Genomic DNA, 10,838 nt, shown 5'->3' with positions numbered 1-10,838 from the left:
CTATCTTTTACTACGGCGTATGGGGTGGAGAGATCAAGACCAAGAAGGCAAGGAACGGCAGGCCCGCCTTCGGCCATAAGACCAACTTCTACTGCATCCAGCAACCGAGTGATACTCTTAGTGATGGATTCTATGTCATACACCACATGCTGGAGTACAGACGGGATCAGCAGAACCTTCGCATGTCACCTACATCCGGCGATGCCCATATTCTGCAATGGGCAAAGAACGTATGAGATATCCCGGATCATTGACTTCGAGTGAGATGCCCATATTCTATCACATCCAGCGTGAACTTTCTCAAATCATCATGAAGGAAGTCCTCGAAAAAATAGGGATGTTTTACGAGGAAGGGCAAATGTCGCGGGAAGACGTCCGAACACACGTAGCCGCTCAGCGTCTCGGCCCGAAGACTTTCACTAAGCTCGGGACTATCTCCTTGACTTGGATGGATGGCACGACATGTTGGAGTGATTGTCGATATATGACAATGTGTCCGTTTAGTCCATACTTTCTGAATGACGAAACTTTGAGTTATGCACGACGAAACTTTATTTGTGATGTAATTAAACCGTCCTTCTCAACTAGCGAAAATCACTCTAGTTAGGGCATTTTGGGTACGATGAACTTTGTTATTTACGCTTATGATATTATGCTTCTATTTTTGCCAAGTATGTCTCTTTCTGTGGCTCAACTATATATGTTTCATAACATCGACTCATGTGACGATGCAGGTGCATAGATCATCGATGGAGAAGAAGTGTTACGCCAGGAGTATACGACGAGTGGCCGGAGTGTCAGGCCCAGGTGTACTGGTTTCCGGTTTCCGAGCGATAGCCAGTAGTTAGTTTAGGTTCATGCTAGTGCGAGAGAGGGATACGAACTCATGTACTGCATAGTTCTGCTCTCACTCATAGTGATAGCTCTTCTCGCGTATATCATTGTTTAGATGGATGACGATGTAGTTGCTAGTAATTGAGACTTGCATCGCCATTCTCGAGATGATAATGAGAGACCATTTTGTGTTGGATGATTATTATGATGATTACATGATTTGATGAGACTATTTGTATGTATATGCTATGATTACATTTGTATGTGTATGATATGCTAAATATTATTGTATAAAGCTCGTTCAAATACAAAACAAATATGCAGAAAAATAGAAACTAATAAAACTAGCAGTAGCGAGGGGAATAAAGTTAGCAGCAGCGTGCTCTTACCAGTAGTGCATCCTAGTTAAAAGCGCTGCAGCTATTAGCAGTAGCGTGTTGCACTAAAGCTCGCTGCTGGTAGCCATGTATAGAGGTAGCAGGGGACACCACGCACTATTGCTACATGTTAGCTATAGCGTCTTATGAGTAGCGTGGCACCCCGCGCTACTGCTAGGCAAAAAAACCAGCGCTACTGCTAGGCTTTTCCCTAATAGTGCCACCGCGGCCACGGCGGTGATTCCCGCCGTTCCCGTCGTTGGCCGCGCGGTGGCTATTGCGGCTGGGGCATCGGCTGCTGCGGCGGGTGCTGCATGGGCGTCAGAGGACGAGGCGCCGGTGGTGGTGGTGTCGGAGCGCCGTGAGAGAGGCCGGCGGCAAGGGCGGTGTGGGCGGCGCGGGTACGAAGATTCTTCATCCGACGCTCCTCAAGACGAAGATAGGCCATAGCCCACTCGTAGGTGGGATTGGCCATGAGGGTGAGGTTGGACGCGACGTTGCCGAAGTCCTTGTTGAGGCCGACGGTGAGCGTCTACAGAAGAAGCTCATCTTCGACCTTGAACTCGACGTCATTGAGCTCATCGGAGAGGGTTTTAAGGCGGAGACAGAAGGCGTCGATGGTGGAGTCATTCTGGTGACACCCAAAAAACTCTTGCTGCAAGAACATGCCATTGATCTTGGTCCACACATGTAGGCATTGTCTCCATCGCGAACGATGGTGTGGAAGATGTCCGGAGAGACGGTGAGGAAGAACCACCGGATGAGGGTGGCGTCGATGGCCAGTCAGTTGGCGTCGCGGCGCATGGTGAAGAAGTTGGTGAGGTCGTCCATGTGATCACGAAGGTTGTACTCATGGAAGACGAGATTGAAGTAAGTTTTCCATGCGTAGTAGTTGGCGGAGGTGTGGGAAAGGGTGATTGGAACGTGATCGGAGAGGGGGATGTTGCGGATGTCGGCGGCAAGGGGCTCATCGGGTTCAGAACCATAGAAGGAGTTGAAGGGGTTGCTGGGGCGGGAGGAGGACGACATGGCGGCGTGCGGTGGGAGGGGGCGGCAATGCGGGTGGATTAGGGTTAGGGTTTTGTTGGGAGAGGGAGGGAGAGGCACGGCGGGGAGGCGCGGCGGGAGAAGGGCAGCAGGGAGGAAAGCGGCGCAGTGGGAGGGAGAGGCGCGGCTAGGAGGGTAGGGTGGGCGCGGCAGCGGCCAAGGGAGGCAACGGCGGCGCGGCTAGGGTAGGGACCGAAGATAGGTTGATGCCATGTAGAGGAATAGGATGCAACTCTCAATATATTGATTGGGTGCATATGCAATATATATATATATATATATATTATATATTATATATATATATATATAGTATAAAGGAAGTCATATCCTCAACTATACACAATGAGGAAGATTTGAAGTATAAAGAATACACGTGCTAAATACGTATACTCAACAGAAAGGAAGAAGGCGATGCCCAGATGTTGGGCTGAAATGCAAAGAAAGTCGACCAACGCCAAAAAAAATTGTACCACAAGTCGCAAATAGTCGGCCCTTAGTCTAAATGTGAGGTGACCTTTCCAAAATCAGAGTTGAATTTATTATTCGTGTTTATGGACTATGTTTGAACTCGGATTTTAAGTATTTAGGACAACATATAGATGTATATGTAACTTGTATGTGGATATGATGTGAAAAACCACAAACTTAGGTGCGCCGGATACGTGCTCTCCAACCGTGGGACTATTAGCATCCATGCTACATTTTATCATCATGCAAATCCAAAGAAATTTGATCAAATGTTTTGAGAATCCGGTGAATCAAAGAGGTCCCAAAGGTGATGGGGGAAGGACACAAAAGCTGTGGCTAGGCGCCCTTGCTCACCTGCTGCTAGCTCTACATACGTACGATCGATAGACGGATGGCGATAAGATCCTGCAGGTGCAGGCCAAAGATTGATATGTCGGATGGAGCACCGGCCATTTGTTTCTTCCATATATACTCCTCTCCATAGCTCTGCTTTAGTTGGAAGATCGACACGTCTGGTCCTGGTTGATGCATGATTTTCCTTGTACCTCGGGATCCGTACGTACTACAGTCATAGGTAGGCCGGTCTCGGAATCTGTGCTGTGCTGCATGCAATGAAATGGTTTGGTGTGAGTGTTAGTCCAAAAGAAGATATAGAGGGGCTGACAGCGTAGATATCATCACTGTCACTCCATGCCTGGCTTGAGATTTTGCAAAGATCCACACACATGCATGCTCTTCGATGCTCCATATCGATCTTTACGTCTTTTCACCCACTTATTTACAAGCGTGACCCGTGCATACTACTAGTACCTTGATCGAACAACAGCCATATCCCGGGAACTTTGCACACCACAGATATATCCAAATTGAAATCATTAATTTTCGACCATCTCTAGATTGGAGAGCAAGAGCTAATTGTGACATTCTTATTTGTCTCTGGTTTCTTCCAATCTTGAAAAAAGATAATCGCTCCGATCAGTATTAATTGTTGTTGATATCAGCGACAATTAATATGGATTGAAGGGAGTGGCTAATTATGACCTTCTTCTGATAATTAGAACGTATTTACTACTCCAGTTTCAATATTTAGAGCAAGTATAATAATGGATTATAAACCTGCTTACATGGCACTTTTACCTCTGCGGAGATAAGAGGCATGAAAAAAGTGAAGGACCGGGCTTTTATGCAAGAGCCCATCTCTACACGTTCTCCTAACTAAAAACATTTAATGTGAGAAAAGAGATAGAAAGAAAGTGAAAAAAAAAGTTGAAACGTTATAGTAAACCTTGTAGTCACACTATTGTATGAGTAATTGATAATGCTAACCCTTGATGACATGACATGCTCATATAGCTAGCAGCTAGCTATACGAGTATTAACCATGCTCTTAGGGATTTTTTGTGATGAAGCTTTAATATTTACGAGACAAAGGTATTAGAAAATTAATTTTCCTGTGGACCACATTGCACTCAGTTAGTCAAAGAGACTTTCATTTTTTCTTTGAATTAATTAATTATCAACACAAATAAGAAAAAAATCATATGAGCAGACCCAGATGCCTTTAGAAAAGTTCTAGAAGAAGTTGTCCTATCGATGATATGTTTAACCTATAAATCTAGCGGTTTTTTCGTTTATAAACTATCAAAAGATAGGTTACGCATTTAGAGCATCTCCAATAGGCACACTTCTCCTCGGCGTGCTATAATTCTTTTACAGCGCCAAAATAGTCTTTTTACGCGCGGGTGCAATAAAGAGGTTTTCCAGATGCACAAAAATACGGTGCCCAATCCGGCGGCCCCACCTGCAGCAGCCCAGATTTTCCAGCGCGCACAATCCGGCACCCAAAGTTTGCAGCTCGGGATACCGCTTTAGCGTGTGCGCTAAAGTTTTTTGTGCGTGCTCTGTTTTCCGGCGCACAAATACGATGGTTTTTAGGGCGTGAGGTATTTTTTGAACGTATGTTGGAGATGCTCTTACAATTTACATTTCTGTTGACCTGGCCCTTCTCCGTTGTTCTTTATGCACGGAACAGAAGTGAACATTCTTTTGCGAAAGATTCGAGGTTCACACTTCGTCAACAATGTACATATATTTTTCATGACTTTTGACTTCAGTGGGTTATTAATTAGTTTCGAATACAATAAAACATCAAAGTGCACGCATCGTACATCTCCACCAACTATAATATACAACTAACAAAAAAGGCAATGTACGTAGCTTTCCCCGATGAAATCAGCAATTGTTCTCACTATGCATCTCATTCCAATCAATTTAAACTACATACTTTGAGCTGGCTACAAGTTCCATTCTGGGAGTGGATGGGCCCATGCCGAGCTAAGCATGCAAAAGAATCTCTTTCTCTGTCGTTTGCTTTAGTTAGTTTGGTCTTTACTACTTCTTTGCTTTGCTTAGCCTCCTCCGATTCCATTTCCATTGTTCCATCCTTTTCAGCTAGCTATAGCTCGCTAGCTAATGATGCACCGAATACCCAATCTTTTTGTTTTGAATTTCCTTTCTCTCGTCAGGGACAACTAGAGGACAAAGCGAGGACACAACGGTAGACTGGGGCCATCTGATCAGATATCGCGCCACATCGAACGGTGCAGGAACCACGGCGTGTAAAACGGAAAGCGGTGCAACGTCGTTGTCAACGTCGTTGACAACGATCTCGGTTGCGCCATGTGGCCACACTTGGCTCGTAAATCAGCTTGACCCAGACTTTACTTCCTAAAAAGGATTTTGCTACCTTATTTGTCATCTTGGAAATTTATATGGGCTCCATATAAGGAAGTTTCGAACTGTTTTAGACCTAACCAGCCGCAGAACCCTTTTGACACAACTACTAGCATCGAACAACGGTTGAAAGCAAAGAGCGAAAGACAGGCTTGGCACTCACTTTTTACACGATCTGGTATCTATGGAACGACCGCAACCGTCGGATTTTGAATATATACACATGATGGCGGTCAGTATATATAGCATGTTTAACTAGAGATGTTTTTTTCCTAAATTTTTTTGTCTTGAGTGTGTTTCCTCTTTGTCGAGTTCCTTGCCTGGTCACACTTGTGATCACTAATTGTAATTTTCCCCATTCTTAATGAGAAACCGGAGCACCGACCATCTTCAATAAAAAAAACACAGCTTACAATTAGCTAGTCATATAGCGAGTTAATTAATCTTTATGTTTACAGATAATACCTTTTTTGCGGGACGTGTTTACAGATGATACTATTTGTCTTAATTTTATGTCGAAACCAGGGTTCTCTGATAAAAGTATGAACTTTTTCCGACTGAATTAGAGACCTAGTAGTAGCTTTCATTTCAACAATGCAAAAACAAGATATTTATTTTTGCTTCAAAGGCATTGGTATTTGGCTTGAAGTAGAAGCACCACTAGAATAATTTGATCCAGTGGGGAAATGGCTAGAGATAGCAGATGAGACACGACTATGCACCCATATCCAAAAGAACTAAATGGCATCTATAAGCATGGAGCACAGTACCACTTGAATAGAATTAAGAGGAGGAGGAGAAAAGAGAATGATTAAATGATTAGAACAATTTGGTACCCATGCCCCCTGCTGCACATATATTCTATTCCATATCGATGAAAAGGAGCCAGAAAGAGAGAAGCAGAAAAGAGAATGGAATCTTGCTCATCTCATCCTCCTCCCCACTTGCATAAATATATAATTATATTTTGCATTGCATTATGGTCTTAATTACCTTAATTATGTATGCATTTTAGATTACTGCTGATTAATCTAACCAATACTACTGACCTGTGAATGGATTTCTCAACAAGCTGGTAGTGACCGTGCATGCATATGGAAAAAAGAACATCAACACCAGATGCTCCCAGTGCATAATTAAGGATGGCATGCACTAAGTAAGTTTTGGAACACGCAGTTTGCTAGCTGGTGGGCATGATGCAATATGTAACTATCTATATGTTAGCCACTAAGAGAGAACAAAACAAAGTAGGTTGCCTTAGGCTGGGGAATCAGAGGAGGATATTTGTGTGGCGGGGTGACATCAGTGATGCATGCATGCATGCAGCTGTCTAATTAATTAATTGGTGAATTAAGGCAGGCACAAGGAGATAAATTAATAATGAGTGATGAGCATTCTCCCATGTTATAATTATATTTTGCATTTGCATTATTGTCTAAATTACCTTATGCATGCATTTTAGATTACTGCTGATTAATCAAACCAATAGTATTACTCCCTCCATCTTAGTTTATAAGTCTTGCACGTGTATCTAGGTCGTCAATTTGACTTATATAAAACAAATTATTTAACATAAAAATTATATCATTAGTAGAACATCTAAAGTTTCTAATGATATGTTTTTTGAAATATATACCTCATATTAAGTTGGTCAAGTTGACGACCTTGATACACATACAAGACTTGTAAACTGAGATGGAGGAAAAGAACATCACCAAATGCTCTCACTACATAATTAAGGATGGCATGCACTACGCTACTTATGTTTTTGGAACAGGCAGGTTGCTAGCTAGTGGGCATTATGCAATATGTAACTGTACTAGAAGGGTTGGGCACGCTTTGCTACGCCGTTGGTGTTGTTGAGATTCTTAAAAAAAAAATACTCGTCTTGCGTTAAAATACAAGGTGCATTACTTTTTTAAAAGTCCAACCCCTTTAAGTTTGATCAAATTTATGAAAAAATATGTCAAAATTTGTAATATCAAATTTGTGTTTTTAGATTCATCATGAAATGAATTTCCACATATTTTGGCTTAATATTGTGGATGTCGATATTTTTGACTCTAAACTTGGTCAAAGTTAAAGAAATTAGACTTTCCAAAGAACTAATCCCCTTATATTTTGGAACTGATGGAGTATTTAGTTTGGCAGATGGGGAGACGATGGAGTGTGTTTTAAGTTTATTTATAATGTGGCCATTTGGTGGGTCTTTCATGGTGTGATTATGTGTTATGCGCTAATCAATTCATACTTTTGTGGGTAAATTTTTGTGTCTGCGACTACATGTATTATATTGGTGCTATAGTATCATCACATCGTGGTGCTTCTTTTTTCTAGGTGATAAGAGGGTGCACATGGTTGATATGTTTTTCTAGCCGATTGGTGTTGATAGATTTGAAAAATCATTGGCCTGACCAAAATCGTAAAACAAATTCAAAATTGAATATCTCAATCGAATAAAAGAGCTTTAAAATTAAGGATTATGATGAATTAAAATAATTAAATGGAAGAGCTCCTTGAAAAGTTATTGACCCAGTCAAAATCATGTGACCAAGTCTAAACTAAAAACCTCAAGTAATTGTGAGGACTTAAAAATTAGGAAGCATAATGTATGGTATAAAAGAATTGAATGGGAGCATTGATGAATTGTTGACTTAGTTAAAATCGGGTGACCCAATTTTAATTGGACACCTCAATTGATTGTGTGGCTTTTTACTCTAGGAAGTCTAGTGATATAGTAAATGTTAGCCACTAAAAGGGAACAAAACAAAGTAGGTTGCCTTAGGCTGGGGAATTAGAGGATATTTGTGTGGCGGCGTGACATCATTGATGCATGCATGCATGCAGCCTAAGGCTGGTCGTAATGGTAGTATAATAGCTAGTATCATGCATGCCAACTAGGCAATTTTGATGAGGTGTCATAGAATTAAATGAAAAAAAGAGGGTTGAAGTATCATATCATGATACCGTATCATAATAATTGTTATGCTACTATGTGTCATGCATGTCAATAAATAGAGTGTTACATGATACTAGTATATGATACTATGCATTAGGGAGGTAGTATCATACACTGGTATCATATGCATGATACTGGTATATGATACTCTCATTACAACCAGCCTAATTAAGTAATTGATTAATTAAGGCAAGCACAATGAGACAATTTAATAATGAGTGATTAGTATTCTCCCATGTTACATGGTTGGCACTGGTGGTGTATGATGTGGGACTCGTTTACACTAACCTAGCTCGACCACTCAATAGCCAGCCACCACACCCAGATTGACAAAGTAGACAAAAAGGAGTGAAGGAGCTTAGGGCATCTCCAACGCATCACTCGCATATGTTCGGACGGCACGGTCCAGACCGCAAAAGCCATCCAACATGGTCCTGTATTAGTGAAATCGAAACCAAACGCGGTGGGAGGGGGTTGTGGGAGTTCGGACCCTCCGGATCACCCAAAAGGAAGGCGGAGCCTGCGTTTTCGTAGTAACCCGCGCTGTTTCCGGCAAAAATCTCCCGGTCTCTTCTCCCATCCCCCGCTGCTCTCCACCCAATTCCCGCCCTTTTCTCCCACACCTTTCCTTCGTTCTGTCGCCGATGCATGAAACCGGTAGAGAACCTATCGGAGATGGAGGTGCCGGAGGATCCGAGCATCATACTCGCCCGGAAGATCAGCTGGCTACGCGGCAAACTCGCCGTGTGAAGGTGAAGGACACAAAGGAGGAGAACCTCAAGAGGCGGTAGGCCGTCGGTGGGCATGGTGGTGACGGCGGTCGTGGTGGTCGTGGCGGACATCGCAGCAGAGGGCACGGTGCCCAGACGGGTGCGCTTACTTTACAGACAACGACATGGCTGAAGCATTACAAGCATCTGTATTTCTACTCCGCTAAGCAGCTCGGAGCCCCCGCCAGGAAGGTGCCTTACATCATCGACATAAACGCGGTGCCACTCTTCTCAGAGTGTTGTGGGCCGCAGCTCTTCCGGAAAGTGGACGGCGGACGGGGAGCAAATGGGTTCCCGCACGCTATTTGCGGCAATGCCTAGAGCGGAGGATCTGACTTACGACGACCTGGATAGGGAGATGCTCGACGTCATCCATGATGGAGGCAAAGGACGATGATGTGCCTATGAGGACGGGTGGGTGGTAAACTCGGATTCCACCCAGTCCGACAAGTACCAACATCGGTAGTCCTACACCCAGGCAGGCACGCATCAATCCTACACCCAGACCGACGTGGGCACACAGCAAGAACAACATTGGGCCACCAGACAGTAGCAACAGGAGGGGGAGGACGAGGAGGGGGGTAGTGAGGATGATGATCCGGATGATATAGCCGACAATCCAAAGAAGAAGGGTAGGGGAGAAAGCTTCAACATGCAGGAGGACGAGCTATTGTGCGATGCATGGTTGGCCACTAGTCTCAGTCTGATCCATGGGTGGAGCAAAAAGGCACAACATTTTGGAACAAAATTCACATTTGGTTCCACGAACACAAGCATTTCGCCCCCTACTCCGAAGCGGTCATCCGTAACCGTGAATCAAAGCCCCTCAACCATCGATGTTAGACTATCCTAGAGGTCATGTCCAAGTATCGTGGGCACTTGAAGAATCTCATCACATGGTGGCCTAGCGGTGCACAAATCACCAAGCAAGTAAGTTGATCACTAGCCGGATATGCATTGTTGACAATTTTCACTTTGTATCCTTCTCATGCTTGTTTCATGTACAAGAAGTTGGAGAGGAAAAACTCCGCCGTCTTGCATTGTTGGTTGAAGTTCAATGGGTAATCGAAGTGGAACATTTTCATAGCCAAGACCGCCGCCCAAGCCACTAAGGAAGAAACTGGTGACCCTACAAACCCAACCCAAGAACTATCAAAGAAAGTTAGAAGATTTTTATGGGGGAAAAGTGGGAGGAGGAGAGGGCGAAGCAAGAAGGTGCGACGGCCACGATGACGAAGAGGTTTGAGGACATCTTGTCGAAGAAGCAGGAGGCATGCGTGAGGCGCTCGGACCTCAAGGAGGAAAGAAGGCGAACGGGTTCAAATTATTGATGGAGGCGACGGACAGGAAGCTGAAGCTCAAAAAAATGAGGACCATGATCAAAGAGAGGAAGGCCACACTCGAGAAAAAGAAGTTGAAGACTGCCGCCAATGGGGGCGTAATATGTTGACCTTGAATTTGGATGCTTTGGATGTCGATGCAAGAATGGTCGTGCAATCCGTCCGCTACCAGATGTTGCAGCGGGTGAAACATGAGTTGATAGTGGCGGAGAATGAGGCGGTGGCGGACGCGGAGGCTGCCTTCGCGGCGGCAGCAACACCTTGATCAGTGAGCAGATGGCTGGGATTGCCGGTCTGGCAAAGACAGAAA

The sequence above is a fragment of the Triticum urartu genome, chromosome 5 (assembly GCF_003073215.2).
Source record: "Triticum urartu cultivar G1812 chromosome 5, Tu2.1, whole genome shotgun sequence".
NCBI lineage: Eukaryota > Viridiplantae > Streptophyta > Magnoliopsida > Poales > Poaceae > Triticum > Triticum urartu.
Note: the sequence above shows the minus strand (reverse complement) of the source record.